This window comes from Coenobita brevimanus, chromosome 71, assembly GCF_032717465.1.
Source record: "Coenobita brevimanus isolate Jiangsu-jjx chromosome 71, ASM3271746v2, whole genome shotgun sequence".
Taxonomy (NCBI): Eukaryota; Metazoa; Arthropoda; class Malacostraca; order Decapoda; family Coenobitidae; genus Coenobita; species Coenobita brevimanus.
The window spans coordinates 49,493,426-49,513,184 of NC_137024.1; the positions used below are offsets into that span (position 1 = coordinate 49,493,426).

A 19,759-nucleotide genomic window follows, 5' to 3' on the forward strand; every position below is an offset into this window, starting at 1 on the left:
GTAAAAAAGATATGAATAGATTCATTATGCATAGTAAAGTTTATTAAACTATAAAATGAAAAAAAAAATCGCAAAGAATTTGGTTCAAGAAAAGCTCCTGATCTGACAAAAAATCCTGTCTCTAATTATTATGGCAGGTGTCACGGTGTCAGCGATGATACGATTGATCTCCTGTTGTTTATATATTTATTTATCAATTCATACTTTCGCAGGAAGAACTAAAAATATGAGAAGACCCTACAATCCCTTGCTTTAGCCTTTCTACAAAACAAAATAGCGTAAGACGTTTTCCTTCAGAACTGATAATTTCTGCAGGAAAAAGAAAAGGAACGGGAAAATTCTTTTCTCTTCTTGTCGATCCTGCGAAAACAAATTAAGTGTACAAGAGGGAAATACATCGTAAATTCAACCGAGATTCCCACGTCTTAGCTGAATACTTGAATAATGTAATAAGCTTTTTTTTTTTTCTTTTTCTTTTTTTTTTTTATTGAATAAGGTGGTTGAAACACACTTTTATCTGTGTTCTGTTTCATACACTGCTACTTTTTAACATATAAGCTACTGTTGCTACCCTTGATAGGCTACTATTTTTTCTTGACCGGTGTTCCTGGTAAAATACGTTACATTTTCCCTATATTTTTTTCCTCTTACTTTCTATCCGATTACCATTACATCTGCCACTTTTCTAGTTGTCATACGGTATATAGAACTGTCTTGGTACTAGGGGAGAAGATGGGAATATGAAACAGGGTGGTAATATGAAACAGGCCTTATCTCAGCTGAAAAGTGCTGCCATCCATTGGTAACTGAATTGAACATAACTATTAGTTCCCCCACATGTCACCAGAATGTTTTGGAATCACTCACTCGAGGTGAGGTGCTCTGAGAGGATATTGTTTACTCTTCACTCAGTGAAACTTTTTTTTAGGTAAGATTAAAAACTTGTTATCCTATATAAATTGGTATATATGGACTATGATATATAGTGTGTTGATTAGTCATAAGATCACCTGTTAAAATGGCATAGTTAGTTTTCTTGAAAAAATTTCTAGCCTAGAATTTCTGCTAATTCATTTTAAAAATGGTGTTGGGTGGCATTATGGAACAGCGTGTTCCATATTACCACCATTCCTTTTACCTTGTTCCATATTACCACCATTCTTTTTACCTTGTTCCATATTACCATCAAGCCTTTTTTTTTTCTAAAAGTATCTGTCAATCAGGCCTACACAGAAAAGAAAGGAGGTGGAGGAAAGAGTGCGAAAAGTAAAATAGAAACTTTTTTTTTCAAAAAGACAGATATGAGGATGAAGGTTCTATTGAAGAAGAAGAAGAGAGAATTTGACTGTCTTCTGGAAGTTCAAACTCGCTAGAAGAAACTGTGGGAGAAGCAAATTCTGGAAGAGATGATGCAGACTGTCTCTTTTGTTCAGAAAAATTCACGAAGTCCAAATCAGGAGAACTATGGGTTCAGTGTGTAGTGTGCCAGGGATGGGCCCATGTCGTGTAGTGCGTGCGAAAATGATGTTTTCATTTGTGATTTCTGGTCTTAAAAATACATTTTCACTGTAAAATTATTATTTATGTATTCACAAAAAGAAAAATTGTTTTTTGTTATTTTCAAAATTGTTTCATATTACCAACCCACTTGTTTCATATTACCAGCCCATTTTCCAAGACCCACTTTTTTGGATGTGCTTGAATAAAAAGTTGTGGCATTTGAATGGTTTATTATTTTCTTTTTCATTATAACTCTGAATGCCTTATAAGGATAGAATTTGTCAATACTTCTGACGCTTATTGATGCAGTTTTTGCCTTCAAAATTGGTGTTTTCGCCTGAAACAAAAAAGTGGTCCATATTACCGCCTTCTTCCCTACGCGCTCGTTCACCGTTACAAGGACAAGACTGACTTTAAGTGATAAATCCAATATTGATTTTTTTCCCCTTTTTTTTGGCCGTCATTTTTATTTGTATTAATTTAGGTGAAGGTTGGATGAATGAGTATACTTAAGGAATATATGACTTACCCCTTTAGTCCGAGGACGTCATATTAATCTAATTCTTTCCACTTCCAGACTTTATTTTCTTTTGTTTGGGAGAGACTTTCGAACTGGAGGGGTTAGAAAAAGCCTTCAAAAACTCCTTCACTATACTGCAGCTTCTCAAGTGAAACAAGATCGTTTGAAGGCAGTAAGAGTAGTACAAGAAAGACGCCATCGTAGTGAACTGGTTAAGGTAAAATGAGTCATTAGTAGTCAAAGTGATGTGTTGCCCCCTGAGGTCTTTCATCATCAGCAGCATCGTCTCACCATGTTTTCCTACCAAACGATAGGATAAGATAGAGTCTAGAAGGTATGAAAAAAAAAAAAACTACAGAGGGAGACCTGTCCAAAGTCTTGCCTATTAAATGCGCCTCACTCTCAGTCACCCACCAATCAGCCCCCGAAGTCCTGCTTCCTTCTCGTAGGCAAAAACATCCACACGTATGTCCTTCACATTTCTATGACTAAAGGTCTTTCTTTAGCTGAATAAATCGTCTGGCCTTAAGAATAAAACAAAACGTTATCGTCTTGAAACGGTTAATTAAGATTGACTTTAACTCCTTCACCACATGAGGTTTTTTGTGGATAAAATAGTCTGGCGGTAGCAAGAACAAAGAAAAAAAATGTCTCCGCAGTAAATGAATAATAATGTATATATTAAGTTGGACTAAATGAGATGAACAGAATAAGCTTAATGAGGATAGCAAAGATACCAGGTGAGCATGAGGTGAGTAACGTGAGTTAGGTGGGGCGAGACGAATAAGGTGAGTGAAAAGAGTGAAGCGAGGTGAGGATATGGTGAATGACGTGACGGGGAGGTAAGTGATGTGAGAGTAAGGTTGCGATATGAGGTTAAGGATGTGAGGTGTGAGTGAGGTGAAGGTGATGTGAAGATGACGAGAGTGAAATAAGTGAGATGGAGGTGAGGTGAAAGTGAGATAAGTAGGATATGAATAAGGTGAGCGTGAAGTGATTTGGTTGAAGGTGAGATGAGCGAGGTGAGGATGAGGTGAATAAGTTGAGGATGAAGTGAGTGAGATGTGAGGGTGATGATGAGACGTGAAGTGTGGGTGAGTTGAGTGAGGCCAGGTAATTGAGGGTGATGCAAGGCGAGTGATGTGAGGTGGAGCGAGGTAAGTGAAGTTAGTGTGAAGTGAAGCGAGGTCAGGTATGGATGAAGTGAGTATGGTGATAATAAAGTGAGACTCGTGAGGGTGAAGTGAGTGACGCAAGGGTGAGGTGAGTGTGAAGTGAGTGAAATGAGGGTGAGACGAGTGACATGAGAGTGAGGTGTGAGGTGAGGGTGGTGTTGTACCGCCCCCACCGACGTGAGTGAGGAGCATCCGCCCCCCCCCCGTCTCTTCCTGGCGCGGACAGAAGGCGGAGCAGCGGTGAGTGACGGAGGCGTCTTGTGCTTGATTCTGAAGGAGGAGGGGAGGTGGTGGTGGAGGCTGCGGGCCGATACCGAGGGTGCGCGTGCGCGTGTGCGGGTGTGTGAGGTGTGAGAGGTGCGGGCAGTGGCGCTGTAGCTGTGGCTGTGAGTGGTGCTGTGGTGGAGTGTCTGGCGACCGCACGGCTTCCTGCCTCACAACCAGCCTCGCCGCCCCCCGCCCTGCCCCACACAGCCAGGGGTCCTGCCGCGGCCGGCCCACCCACCGCCACCAGCTGGGACCGCCCCGCCGCAGGTGCAGCAGGCGCGGCGCAGCGAGGTGCAGCAGCGGCAGCGTGAGGGAGCACGATGCGGGAGGTGGCCGCCGCCGCCCCGACACTCCGTAGTGCAGGCCGCCTGGTGCTCCCGCCCCACTAAAGGAGAACTGTTACCTCGCCCGGGGTGGTGTCACATCGCCTCACCCTCACCCCGTGTCACTCCGTGCCACCTTCCGCCGCCCCTGTCACTCTGGCTCCTTCCCATGGCGGCCACCACGTAGCGGGCGCCCCTGGCAGCATGGGAGGGCAGGGCAGGTCAGGCCACCCGCTGCTGCGCTGCTGTACGCCCGGGGCCGCCCTGGCTCCCGGGGCAGCGGGGCGGGCCGGGGCGACGGAGGGCCGGGGCTGGGCCGGGGCGGGATGGGCTGGGGCGAGGCGGGGGTTGGGGTGGAGGGGGGCGGTGACTGTGGGCGTGCTGGTGGTGGCGGCTGTGCTCGCAGGGGCGGAGGGCGGCAACCCCGATGCCAAGCGCCTGTATGACGACCTGCTGTCCAACTACAACAAGCTGGTGCGGCCCGTCGTCAATGTCACAGACGTCCTCACCGTCAACATCAAGCTCAAGCTCTCACAGCTCATTGACGTGGTGAGTCTCGCTACATCCTCTTTACTTACAGCCTCCCAGCCACATTACCTCCCAACCTCTCACCCTCACTACTGCACCCTACCCTCATTATACCTCAGTTCATTCTCTCCTCACTACCCCTCAACCTCACTACATTCTGTCCTCAAACTACCCTTCAACCTCTCAGCACCTTGGTCTCACACTGCCTAACTACACCCTGGCCTCACACTTCCTCACCCTAACTACACTCTGGCCTCACTGCATTATGGCCTCACTCTGCCTCACTACATCCTGATCTCACACTACCCCACTACACCCTTACCTCACCGCCTCACTATAGCCTGGCCTCACACTATCTCACTATACCCTGGCCTCACAATGCCTCACTACACCCTGACCTCACACTACCTCTTAACTTCACTACACCCTGGCCTCACACAACCTCACTACACCCTGGCCTCACACAACCTTTTAACCTCACAACACTCTGGCCTCAGAACTACTCTCCAAAGGCCCTCTGGTCTCGAATTTACTCTTCACATTCCCTACCTCCCTCACACCTCATCACAACCTCTGACCTCCTCAGTACTTCTAAGCCTCCATCTGGCCTCCTAACTACATTCTAGTCTACTCCAAAATATGTTTCGGCCTCTATACTACCTCTCAGAACCCTGGCCTCACACTACCTTCACTGCCTGGCCTTTTCCTCCAAACCTCCACATTACATCTTTCACCTGACTTCCAAACTACCTCCACCACCTGACCTACATACTACCTCCACCACCTGACTTCCAAACTACCTCCACCACCTGACCTACATACTACCTCCACCACCTGACCTACATACTACCTCCACCACCTGACTTCCAAACTACCTCCACCATCTGACCTACACACTACCTCCACCACCTGACTTCCAAACTACCTCCACCACCTGACTTCCAAACTACCTCCACCACCTGACTTCCAAACTACCTCCACCACCTGACTTCCAAACTACCTCCACCACCTGACCTACACACTACTTCCATCACCTGACTTCCAAACTACCTCCACCACCTGACTTCCAAACTACCTCCACCACCTGACCTACACACTACCTCCACCACCTGACTTCCAAACTACCTCCACCACCTGACTTCCAAACTACCTCCACCACCTGACATCCACACTGCTTCCACCGCCTGGCTTCTACGCTACCTCCATCACCTGACCACACCACCACCTGGTCTTCATACTACCTACATCACCTAAGCTCCACACTACCTCCACCACCTGACCACACTACCTCCACCACCTGGTCGCACTACCTCCACCACCTTATCTCCACAACTACCTCCCCCACCTGATATCCACATTATCTTCACCGTCTGATCACACTACCTCAACCACCTGACCACACTACCTCCACCACCTGACCACACCATCCCCACCACCTAACCCCTACACTACCTCCATGGCCACACCTCCCACCCTGATCAAACTACCTCCACCACCTGACCTCCACACCTCCTCTCCACCTGATCTCCACACTACCTCCATCACTTGACCTCCTCACTACCTCCACCATCTGGCCTCCTCACTACCTCCACCATCTGGCCTCCATTTTTTCCCACACAAGCTCTTTCAACTTTCCTCATTTGCCTTTGAATTTCCTCCCGCCTCCGTTTTCTCGACCTCACTACCTCCACCCGACCTCCTACTTGCCGCCACTTAGACCTCTTCTTGGCCTCCACCTAACCTCCTTTCAAAGGACTGTTATGACCTGGTGAATATAGTGCATTTTATGACGTACACTCTGTCCTCTTTAACCTGACCTAAAATCTCCATATCTTCCTCATGAATGGTTGGTTGTGACAAAAGATTAACACTAAAGCATTTATATGGTGCTAGTCACGAAGAAGTGCCATGGAAAGCTGTTATATCCGCTGCATTGTCTTATTTTCCCGCTGAGCTGTAACAACAGATTAGTACTAGAATGTGGTGTTAGTCACGAAGTAGTGCTATGATTGGGATGCAGAGCCGAAGTACTCTATCATTATGCCATTGTCCTGTGGGGAATAAGCTGCAAAAGCATGAAAATCTGCGTCAGGTTGAGGTGAACGAACTAGGGTATATGGCACCTGGTTATTTAAACCTCTTCAGCCCGAGAACGTTTAATTCGTTTTATTCTTGCTACCTGTTGACGATCATTTATAGCTTTGGAGACCTAACCTAGCGAAGAGGTTTGCTAGAAATCCCTTTTCCTCTCTAAATACATAAAACTAGTTGCAACAAGAACATAGTGAAAAGAACGTCTTCGGGCTGAAAGAGTTAAAGTGACCTGGCCGGATGCAATTGCCGGAGACCTCCACCCCCTCCCCCCCTTTTTATTACACGCAGAGTTTAAGTCACCTCTACATCGAATAAGCCTGTTCGTCGACCACATGCCCTGCGTGGCAGCATGAAACTGTCCAAACGGGGGAGGGTAAAGAAATGGGTGTGGTGAGCAAAGGGATGAATGGGATGGGATGGAATGTTGGTGGGTGGTAGGGATGAATCAAGGTAGAATATCCTGTGAAAACAGACGTTGTAGGGTTAGTGGTACGAGTGTAATAAACGCTGACTTTAAAGTATTCTTCAAGAGTGAATGTATTGGAGGGGATTAAAGAAAAAGACGTGGAAGACACAGAAATGAATAGGATGAGCTGGAATTATGGCTGGGGGTGGGGAGGGGCCATACAAGTAGGCTATACTGTACCATGTGAAAATGGGTGCTGTAGGGTTAATAGTTTGAGAGCTGTTTATAGTGTTCCTCAATAACAAGAACAACCAGAACAAGCCAAGTTCTCGTTACGGTCATTAGCCTGGCGTTTGCGATGCAGGCATTAGAATCATCTGGCGGTATAAAGAAAGTATAATACCGATTTCTTGTATCTAAAAAGTATTGGAGGCCGATTTACCGGAGACAAATTTTAGAACCTTTAGAGGACGGGACTCACTTTAGAGATGAATTAAATCGATTAGCGCTATCCAGAAGGAACTGCATAAACCCCACATGAGCGCAAGCCACCCTGATGCTGAATACGATCGCTTGGCCACGACAGGTATACAGTGTGGCGGATTTTGCACGTTCGGAAAGGATTGATGGTGATTGATGTGAAGATTTCTGACGCCCTGGAATTGTTGCGGGAACCTGGTGATGTTATTGTAACCTGATGATGCTGAAGTCTGGTGATCTGATGTCGCTGTGATCTAGCGATGTGGTACTTGGTGATGTTATGATGACATGGTGATGTGGTAATCTGGTGATGCTGTGGTGACCCGCTGATGCTGACTTGGCTTGGTGATACGGTGACCCGGTGATGCTGACTTGGCTTGGTGATACGGTGACCCGGTAATGTCGTGACCTAGTAATACTGAGGTGACCTGTGATGTGGTGACCTAGCGTCGTGTGATGTGGTGACCTAGCGTCGTGTGATTTGGTGACCTGTTGACGTGATGATCTGGTGATGGTGGAGTAACCTGGTGATACTATAGTGAACTAGTGACGTTACGATGATCTGATGATATTATGGTGACCTGGTGATACTGGGCTGACTTGATGAAGATTCGCTGACTTGGTAATGATGAGGTGAATTTGTGATATTAAGGTTACCTGCTATTTAAAGTAACCTGGTGCTACTAAGGTGAGCTGATGATGCTGAGGTACTGCTACGTAACCCTTCAGCACCATCACATCATATTCCGGCTGCCGGGAAACGATCACATTCAGCTTAAGGCAGACCTGTCGTGGTGAACGTTCTGGATGTTTTGATTACGCTCGTCCGTTTCCTAGTGAAGCCCTACGACACACACACACACACACACACACACACACACACACACACAATGTACACACTTCTCTTAGTCACACAGACTGATGTGCATATACATATATACAATTTCACACGCAGTACAATATGATGTATTTACATACGTACATAAATATATATTTACATCAACATACTTCTATTCACAGGAACAAATAGCTATGCACATTCCCTTTACCTGTACATGTACACATACAAAAAACTTCACTCATACAGATACAAGCACACACTTTCATATGCATAATCACAGCCTTCAGTCATGAATATGCACCCAAACTTCATTCACACACACACACACACACACACACACACACACACACACACACAAATAAGCGCAAAGCCTCCATTCATATAGTCTATACAAACAATCATCATTCATATACGAGTTTATATATATATATATATATAATCTCCATCCTTTCATATGAATACAACCCTACATTCATTCAGATATACACTGCCTTGCTTCTCACATAATTACAAAGGTAAACATATGCAATCCTTACTCATGCGTGCAGACATACTGAAAACCTTTATTCACACCCCCCATACACACCCACACACACACCCCACCCCCACACCCACACCCACACCAACCCACACACACACACACACACACACACACACACACACACACACACACACACACACACACATCCATGCATATCTAGTCACATACAGCAATCACGTGTCACATACAAGAAGAAATAAACATACATACATACATACATACATACATACACTGTTCCATGCATTGTTATGGCGTAAAAGTGTAAATGTCGTGTAAACGCACAAAACGACACCCACACATACACAGGCAAGCACAGATTGACACGCAACGCACATACAAGCTACGAATATACCTCGACATATACAAACACTTTATACACGCTCAGGTGTTCATATACCACACAGAAACACCTTGACACACACAGACGGACATACGCCATGCTAACACACATGCTCACTTAGCACACACACACACACACACACACACACACACACACACACACACACACACACAACGAATCGTACATCCAAATTAACAACCTAGTCATTGTACACTTACACGCCAATAATGTCAGCCTAGTAACGCCCCGCCCACACGCACATGCTGTACTGTATACACACACACAAGCGTACATCGCTAATAGCAACTTATTCAGCAAACATATACGCTTAAATAATTTCAGTCAAGTAAAATAAACACACACACACTTACACACACACACACACACACACACACACACACACACACACACACACACACACACATAAATATACAAAGGAAGACATACTGCATATAAATACATACACGCTCAATACGTTAATACTAACGGCCCTAATCCTTCACGCACTTATAAACACCAATTAGGATATAACCACACACACACACACACACACACACACACACACACACACACACACACACACTTGGTACTTGGTTATCTATCTCCCATTCATTCACGCACATGTAAGCACAAATTTGGACACACACACACACACACACACACACACACACACACACACACACACACACACACACACACACAGTCAGTACGTGATTACCAAACTCCTATTCATTCACTCATATATAAGGGCAAATTTGGACACACACACACACACACACACACACACACACACACACACACACACACACACACACACACACACACACACACACACACACACACACACACACGAGAGAGAGAGAGAGAGAGAGAGAGAGAGAGAGAGAGAGAGAGGAGTGCTGAATACAAGATTTCTGATGAATGAAAGGACACATTTTCATATATTCAAATTTCAAAACTTTCTCGTATATTTTCGCCTCCAATTTTGGTATATATATTTTTCGTCCTCCGATCTTTTATATTCATAATTTTAGTATTCGCTCTGTCCCTCCCTTTATTTTTATTTATTTTTTTTTCTCCCTCCCTTCCCTCCCTCCCCTTCATCACATGTTTTATTTCCTACTACGCTCTCCATCTGTGTTTCCTACCATACTTCTCATACTTACCTCCAATTCTCTCTCTCTCTCTCTCTCTCTCTCTCTCTCTCTCTCTCTCTCTCTCTCTCGTTCTCTTTCTGATATTTTTTCCCTCATTCTTTTCCCCCACTCTTCCTGTCGGTATTATTTCTTTCTTCTTCTGTTGCTTCCTCCTTCTCCACCTTCCTCCTCTCTTACTCTTCTTCCTTTCCTCCTGTTCACGACCTTTTTCTTTTTCTTTTGCTTTTACTTGCATTTCACGCTTCTCTGTTCTTCACTCTCTCTCTTTTCGTGTCTCCCTCCCCACCACTTATCTTCTTCCTCTTTCTATATTCTCCATTTCCTTTACTCTCTCTCTTTGCCTCCTCTCTTCCTCCATTTTACTCTTTTTATTTATTTATTTATTTTTTTACGGATGGCAACAGAGAGAAGCTGGATTCTCCTCTCGTTAGCTTTCCTTCTCTTATCTTTTCATTATTCTTTCATTTCTTGTCTTTTTCTTTGGGTTGTTAGTCTTCCTTTCCTTCCTCTTTATCTTTTGCCAGTCCTATTGTCCTCGTCTTCTCTTTCTTCTGCTCGCTCTTCTCATTGACAGGGTCTGATGATGTCTTCTCTTGTCCTTCTTTCTTCCTTTCCTTCCCATTTTCTGTATTTTTCCGTCGTCACTGTTTTCCATATACTTCTTTTTCTTCTTTTTCCTGTGTCTTCGTCATTATATTTTCATTGTTCCTCAGTTTCTTCGTTTATTTTTTTCTACCTCCTCGTCCCCTTCCTTCTCCCTCTCCTCCCTTTTCTTCTTCCATCCCCTTTTACCTTTTTTCCTGCTTTCCATCCTTCGCTTTCTTACCTTTTTCTGCATCTAGTTCCTTTTTTTTCCTTTCTTGTCTTCCTTCTTCTTCCTCTTTCTTGCATCCTTTCTCCTTTCACATTCCCTATCTTCTTCGTTAGTTTTTTCTTCTCTTCTTTTATCCTTTCTTTCTCCATTTTCTCCTTCGCTCAGTTCTTCCTTTCTGTCCTCTGCCACTATTACCCTTTCTTCCTTTCCTTTTCTCTCTTTTCTGTTTCTTCCTTCTTTCATTGCTTTCTTTTCTTTCCTGCTCTCTCTCATCTTTCTCCCCTTCTCTCTTTTTTCCCATTTCTAGCTTTTCTATCTTCCCTCTTCCTCTTTTACTCCCTCCTCCTCTTGCCTGCCTCTTTTCTTCCCCCCAACATCCTCTGCTTCCCTCCACCACGTACCAACTGGATCTCAAGATGTATTTATAACATCTACTAAGCATAAGTCGTGTATAAGACTGCTTGTAATTACGCTTCCCTTCAGTCACATAGCTACTATACACTTCACAATCGAGGTAGAGAGAATATTTAAATGAAAAAAACAAAAAAAAAAGAGTCAATTTGTTTACATATCACCAGACGCAAGAGGCAACTACAAACTATACGCCTCCATTGCCCTCTCTCCAATTCACACTTCCTCTCTCATACACATTTTACCCCATCCCTCCATCTCATCCTTGATCTCCCCCTCCCCCCCCTCCAACTCACTCATGTACTCTCTTCTAGTCCGTCTTTCATTCACCATAGTACACTGTTATGGAGACTTGTTTATCAGAAAAATAGGTTAGGATTCTTTATAAATATGGCCCATGGAACCGTATTTTCTTGGGTTTACAATGTTTTTTTCTACTTCTTTATCTTTCTTATACGTCTTCTTCCTTTTCTTCTTCCTCTTCCCTTTATCGACGTTGTCTCTCTCTGTTCCTCCCATTTCTTTAGCATTTTTCCTTTCTCTTCGTATTCCTTCTTCTCTTTCCTTATCATACTCGTATTCTTCCTTACATTGTCTTCGCTCTTTTCGTATTCTGTCATCCTTCATCATCTCTTTCCTATACTTCTTTCTTTTTTCATCTCCTTCCCTCTCAGCTTTTTGCCTTTTCTCCCTCCCTTTCCCCTCTCTTTCGTCTTCTTCTGTTCATTCTTCCTTCGTCATCTCTGTTCTTTTCTCCCTTCTTTAATGGCCCCTTCCTTTTCATTTTCTTCCTTCTTCCCTTTCATCTCCTTCCTATCTTCATTTGTTCCATTCCTTTCATTTGATTTGTTCTTTGGTTCATCTCACTCATTTTCCTTCTTTCTTCCTTCTTCCCAATCATCTTCTTTCCTGTTCATCTTCTTCATGGCTTTCACTTTCTTCTCTCTCATTTCTTGGCCATCCTTTTTTTCATATTCGTCTCTCCACTTTCTTTTCCAAGTCTCTCACTTCTCTCTTGCTTTCATTATTTCCATTCCTTTCCTTTTTTCATCCCTTACACTATCCTTCTTCCTTCTTTCGTTTCCCCCCCTCTCTCTCTCTCTCTCTCTCTCTCTCTCTCTCTCTCACACACACACACACACACACACACACACACACACACACACACACACACACACACACACACACACACACATTTTCCATCCCTTCCATAGTCTTCCTTCTCCTAAATTTCTACTTATTTTCCATCCATCTCATTTCCTTCTGTATCTCTGTTTCTCTCATCTCACGGCACTTCTCTCCCTCCCTTCATCTAATACATTTTCTCCTGTTTTTTTTTTCCTCTTTCATATTCTTGCATTTTCTCTTCTTTATCTTCTTTTCTTCATCTTCTTAGCCCCTTTCATTTCCCCCTCACTCTCCACTTACCCTCATCACCGGGTAGCTGGGCGTGGTGTGTGTGTGTGTGTGTGTGTGTGTGTGTGTGTGTGTGTGTGTGTGTGTGTGTGTGTGTGTGTGTGTGTGTGTGTGTGTGTGTATATAATTTACCTGGTCGGTCAGGATCACGTGATGGTTGTGATCATCAGCATTTTACCCTCCCGGAAGACAGCTGTGAGCTCATATAGTCCAATCTAAGGGCAAAGCCTTGACCTTCACACACGCACACACCCATCCTCTCGCTCAGGGAGGACAGTGACCACCCGCTTCGTAAGTGAAACTTTTCGCATCCCGAGCAAGGCGCGATCCCCAGTCTTAGCAGATGCTAAGCCAGAGCGTTACCACTGACCCGGCGAGGGTGTGTGTGTGTGTGTGTGTGTGTGTGTGTGTGTGTGTGTGTGTGTGTGTGTGTGTGTGTGTGTGTGTGTGTGTGTGTGTGTGTGTGTGTGTGTGTGTGTGTGTGTGTGTGTGTGTGTGTGTGTGTGTGTGTGTGTGTGTGTAAGGAAAGCACCAAAAACGTTGTGGGGCTCTTGCATTAGAAAGTTGGACAAAATGGAATGAGAGTTTGTGACTGGACGGATGCTACACACCTGCCGCTAAGTCAGAAGGAAGGAGAGGAACGGAGGAAGTGTGAGCTGGTAAGGAAGTGAATTTCAGGTGATGGACAAGTGCGGGGCTTAACCCAACACATCCGTGCAGTATTTTGTGGGCAGGAGACAGTCACAAGCACATACAACCGCGACTGACAAAGAAAATCACCCAAACAAACATTCTCCCTACACCACAACACGCAGCCGTCGCATTTACACGTCAGGTCACTGTTTCACTTCTTGATGCGAGTGAGCTGATATAAAGGGACATGAACTTGTATCTCGCCCGTTAAGGAAGCTCCCTGACATCTCTTCCTTAGCGATTTATTTCTGCATACGGGTGCTTAATATTCTTTTGTAAGTTTTTTTTTTTTTTTCAGAGTATAGCGATAATGGAAGGATTTGCGTGCTAGATGAGGACAGTAAGGTGTAATAAACAAAATAAATCGTTTAGGAAAAGGTGTTTAGGGAGCTTTTTTAACATACTAGAATACGTGCCCTGATCTTACTGACGAGTGAACCTTTTCTACCCTTCGACCCTCTCTTAATTCAGGCCTTATGTAAACATTTCCTTCGACTGGTTCTGGTTTTCGTAAGTGGTAATTTTAGGCCGTGATCTCGGGTACGTATTCTCGTCAGCTTTGGAGATTGTCTAGCGCGTCCACCTTAGCGACTTATGATGCATACTAAACCTTATTCTCTTATATGTAATTACGAGCGTGCGAGCGCAGCAAGACAATGTTTACGTTCAGCTGAGAAATGAGCTGCCCTACATGACCTGGCCCGGCCCGACACGACACGGCCCGACGGCGATGGTTTTCAGAGGCTAATAACTTCTCTACTATATGAGATAGAGAAGAGATTCTTTCAGCAGGTAGTAGATATATGCATAAGATTTTGATTTTAGTATATATTACGTATGAGACCAAAGGAACCCCTTGGAATCCCAGCTTTCCAAGGGAATGTACCGATGGCTTCAACTGACATGCTCCACTATGAAATCGAATTTAAAAAGATTTCCTCTTGTAATACTGTTTTCTTGCATGAATTCTAACAATAAAATATCGGATATTACGCTCATAATTTTACGTGAAAGTTTTTCTCTGTGTTCAGGGGGTGAATTCAGCAAGGGTAATCGCCCCATTTCTGGGTTTTATCGTTCAATCAATAGCCAAACGTTTACCGACTCAGTTCGTTGACACGGCAAGTCGGGAACAGAAAACTGAACATTGCGCGTGTGATAAATGCTATGGCGCTTCGCTATATGCACATCCAGAGAAAAAACGTGAGCGAGATAGAAAACGTGCAATAGAAAATATTTTAGTTAAATTATTCTTCTGTTATTGTTCAGCTGCCTTACCAGAAATGTTGAAGGTTTACACCAAGATGAAATTATGATGATAGGTGTAAGTACAAACGCTCGCTCGCTCGTCACGTGCTCACAAAGCGCACTTTACTGGGTTTTGTTCTTTTTAATGCCGACCCAGTGCATATATGACTCACATGACGAAGACGATGTAAAATCTTCAAAACTATAACAATTTACACAGACTAGGCGCTAAAAATTTTGTCTTGAAACTTGGTATTTCCTGTTCATAGGCTTTTCAACTCAACTTCTAATCTCTTAACATTGTATCACCGTAGGGCACATGGGTGTTTAATGATGAGAGAAAAAAATAATGGAATAACAGTTCTGTATTGTAGAAGTAAAAAAAAGTGTACAATTATTTCTCATCAGCCAACTGTAATATACGCTTTATGACTGCTATACCAACTCCACCACCATCACCACCACCATCGTCACAATTACTCCTCCTCCTCCTCCTCCTCCTCCTCCTTCTCCTACTACTACTAGCGGATTTACAAAGCTGCAATATTTTTCCATGTAATTAATAACATGATTAGTAACAATTTTGTACTACAATAGCTACATTAGTGGTAATGACATTACAAATCTTAATTAGTTATGTACGGTAGTTAATTTTTAGTCTTCTAAAAAAAAGTTAGACACTTCTTGGCTAATGGCCGTCTCATTAAGGTTCGCTTCTCATTTAACTAATCCACTCTCCAAAGTGAGGCCAGGCGTTCTCTCTCTCTCTCTCTCTCTCTCTCTCTCTCTCTCTCTCTCTCTCTCCGAAGTGGCTACCATTCCTTCTTTTTTGTTCCAATTGTCCCGAAACTTCGTGGGATTTCGGAGGGATGCTTCTTGTTTTCTTCGGTTCCGTCAATTTCGGCTTCCCCCTTTAAAGTTCCGAGTTGGTTTGGCTTACGAAATCTGGGGCGCGGATTCCGGAGACTTTGTTTTTATCTTTTCCACTGCTCTTTTGTCTTTGTCTGTCTCGTTCGTGGCGCTGGACCGACCGAAATGTGAGTGTGCGAGTGTCGGTTTGGCCAGTTCGGTTTTCTTCGTTATTTTCCATTTTGCTTCACTTTTTCTTGACTTAGCTTTGGTTTTTGGTCAGGAATTTGTTTCTGGTGTGAGGGGTTTGTGATTTAGTTCTGTTACTTACTTCATTCCTTGTTGCTTCGCCTCTCGCACGTGTTTACATACAACTGGCGCTGTCTTTGGCGCGAATTCTGTCCATTATTTACTTCGATTATTCTGGCTTCCCTTTCACTTTTTAAATTTCTTGTATGAATTTGGTACGATTTTTTTCTCTTCTTTAGCTGGATGTTCTTGATTATAAATGATTTTGACTTTGTTGCTACTTTTTGGTGGTATGTATTTTTAGTTCGTATATATATATATATATATATATATATATATATATATATATATATATATATATATATATATATATGTCTTTTCTACTAGCTCATGGTTTTCCGAATTTCTGTTTGCTTTGGCGTAAGTTTTCCTTGTCCTTGAATTCGAATCTCGTCTTGCGTTGTTTATTGTTTATTTTCCCAGTTGCTTTCATTCACACTGGCTTCTTTACCAGCATCCCCCCCTCTCTCTCTCCCTTTGTTCACTTAATGTCTATAATTTTTGTGGCTTCCATTTTTCACTTCAACGTTTCTACTAACTTTTTTCTTTACTAGTTAATCTTGCTCTCTCGGCTCTCTGTTTCTTAGTCTTATTAATCTCTCTCTTCTCACTTTATATCTATTTCCTCTTATTTCTCATTTATTACTCATTTATTACTCCTTCTTTTTCCCCTCTTCTTTCTCGTATTTTACCTTTTCTTATTCATCCTACTCTTATTCAGCTTTACTCCACTTCCTCTTCCGTCTTTCACTTTACCTTTTCTTCTTATTTTTCCTTTTTCCTCTTCGTAGTCTTCCTCTTACTCCACTTATTCTATTCTTTCCTCATCTTATTCATATTTTCCTTATTCTGCTTCTTCATCCATTTGTTCTACTTCTCCTCCTCCTCTTGTTTCCTCCTCCTCCTCCCTGTTCTTCTTCTTCTTCTTCTTTCTCTTTCTCCTTCACCTCCTCCTCCTCTGTTCCCTCTTAGTCTTTCTCTTATTACAATTTCATTTCTTTCTCTTATTCTTGCTGCTCTTATTCTGCTTCTTCCTCATCCTTCTATTCTTATTCTAGCTTTTCTTATTCTGCCTTTTCCTCTTTTTTTCTGTCTTCTCCATCTTCTTATTCATTCTTTTTTTATTCAGCTTCTTCTTTGTCTTTCTTCATTCTTATTCTTCCTACAGTTCTTCTCTCTCTCTCTCTCTCTCTCTCTCTCTCTCTCTCTCTCTCTCTCTCTCTCTCTCTCTCTCTCTCTCTCTCAAATCTTATTATAATGTGCTGAGAGGGTCGGTTCGCATTATCGGGGTTAAAGTTGATCGCCTCACTCCTTAATGGGCGTATTATCGGGGTTATTGAGAGGGGGGAAGACGACCTCTCTACCTCATCTCTGGCCTCTCTACCCCTCTCTCTGGCCTCTCTACCCCTCTCTCTTTTGCCTCTACATCTCCTCTGGCCTCTCAGTCTACCTCTCGGCCTCACCTATGGAATTTCTGCCTCACTTATAACCTCTCTTCTTCCTGTACCTCAGATCTTTACATTTTTTCTTACCTGTGGCCTCTTTACCTCATCTTTGGTCTCTCTACCTCACCCCTCGCCCATCTACCTCGCCCCTTTCCTTCTTCACCTCACCCCTGGCCTCTCTACCTCACGCCTGACATCTCTGCTTTAACTCTGGCATCTTTACCTCTTCCATGGCCTCTCTGCTTCTCGGCCTCTCTACCTCACCTTTCGACCCCTTTACCTCTCTCTCGGTCTACCTCTCACTCCTCCACGCCACCCTACCACCTTTGCTTCTGTCGGGCAGCTTTTGTGAACCTCTGCTTTTTGGCCTCCTCTTCCAGTCATACCAGCCTGGTAATAGGTGGTGGCGACCATCATCCACTTACGTGATATTGTGTTATCTACTTCTTCCTTCTCATTTATCATCATCCTTTTCTGTGTCTGTCCTCCTCTCTTCCTATTTCTACCATCCTTCCTGTCACTTCTTATTACCCTTTTTTTCACTTCAGGTGACTACTGAATGACAAGCCCAATAGTTTCCCGTAACCCAGAAAATCCCTTCCAACGCTTGGTGGTAACCACATAACCAAATAACAGGGTGATTTAGAGTCTACTATGAAGCCGCTCTTAACGTGGTGATAAACGCAAATGCGGCTCCATCTGGGAACCAAACTCCCACTCTCTACTCCGCCCTTCACTGTGGCGAGACGTTGTCTACCGCAAGGGAACAATGGTTCACTGCACAGGATGGTCCTGCAGGGGCGGTTGCTTTCCTGATGGGTCTGCTTGGCCAGACAAACTGCGGCTACTCAACAACAGCCATACACATTTCTGTACTTCCATTTTCCTTTTTCCTTCCTTTCGACTCATATCTTCTCACTTCTTCTCTCCTTTTCTTCCCATCCGTATTCCTCCTCTCCTTCTCCCATCTCCCTTTTCTCCTTTCTCTATCTTCACCCCTCTCGTTTCCATTTCCCCTCCTCCCATCTCGCCTTCTCTCCTTTCCCATCTCTCCTTATCTTTTCCCATTTCCTCTCTCTCCTGTTCCTCCCTCTCCCTCTCCTCTTTTCTCTCCTCCCTCTCTCTTTTCTCCTTCTCTCATCTCTCATTTATTTCACTCCTTCTTCTTCTTGCTTGTCTTGTTCTCCCGCGTTGTCCTGTCCTGGTGGTGGTTGGATATATCGAGCCTCCTCACTCCACCACGCCATCCCACACTCCATTGTTTTGGTAGACACCTTTTGATTACCTCTGACGATCTCATTCATATTCGCACTTGTATATTTCCTCTCTCCTTCTCCCTTCCCATCTCGGCTTCTCTCCAGTCTCTAATCTCCTTTCTGTTGCTTTCCCTCTCCTCCTCCTCATTTTCCCCTCATCTCTCCTCCATGTCGTGCACTTCCTCTCTCATCCTCACTTCTCATCTTTCCTAATCACCCATTAATCTCTCCCCACACCCACTTTTCCCTTCTTTCAATACTCTTTGTTGCCTCCCTTCCTCTCCCTTCTTCTCCTTCTCTCCTCTCTCCTCCTTCGTAGTGTTTCGCAGGTTCCGTCTCGTAGTGTTGTGATGTACTGAGACTATTCACTACATCACGCTGTCCCACTCTCCATTCTTTTGGTACAGTGTTTTTGAAGACCTCTCTCTCTCTCTCTCTCTCTCTCTCTCTCTCTCTCTCTCTCTCTCTCTGCCCCTTACATCCATACATGTTCTTGCACTTCCCGTTCTCCTCCATTCTCATCTCTCCAACTCTCCTTTCCCTTATTTTTTTTATTCCCTCCTACGCCTATGTCCCAGTTTCTTCCCTTCCTTTTCTCTCATATCTCATCCCTTTTTCTTCCCTTCTCTCCTGGTATTCTTCTCTTTCATGTTTGTCTTCTTCACCACTCACACACACACCCATACTTGCATTTCCCCCTCTCTGCTCCCCCACCCCCACCTTCGTCCTTCGTCTGTTCTCCCTCGCTTCCTCCCTTCTCCCCTCCCTCTCCACAACGCCACCCTTACTCCACTCTTTTGATGGATGCTTTTAGGGAACCCTCCTTGTCTTCCACCTTCCCCTTCTCCATCCACACCAACACCCACGCCCACACTTCCGCCAGGAATGTGTGACAAAGGAAGTATGTGACAATTTTAAAATCTCTTCATAATGTGAAATTTAGTGTAATGAAAATAAAGTTTATATTATTTTCTGACTTCTATTTCATCTTGTATTCTGTCTGTCTGCCTGTCCGTCTGTCTGTCTGTCAGTCTGTCTGTCTGTCTGTCTATCTGTCTCTGTCTGTCTATCTGTCCGTCTGTCTGTCTCTGTCTGTCTGTCTGTCTGTCTGTCTGTCTGTCTCTCTCTCTCTCTCTCTCTCTCTCT

General features: G+C 44.0%; 1 protein-coding gene across 1 annotated transcript in view; it reads left to right on the plus strand.

Annotated features, from left to right (window-relative positions):
• Positions 1 to 4,272: 4,272 nt before the first annotated feature.
• Positions 4,273 to 19,759, plus strand: part of LOC145406639 (acetylcholine receptor subunit alpha-like) — a 606,054-nt gene continuing 590,567 nt past the window's right edge. The window contains exon 1 of the mRNA XM_080277717.1: positions 4,273 to 4,334. The gene's annotated coding sequence lies outside the window, so the exon portion shown is untranslated. The remainder of the gene's footprint in view (positions 4,335 to 19,759) is intronic.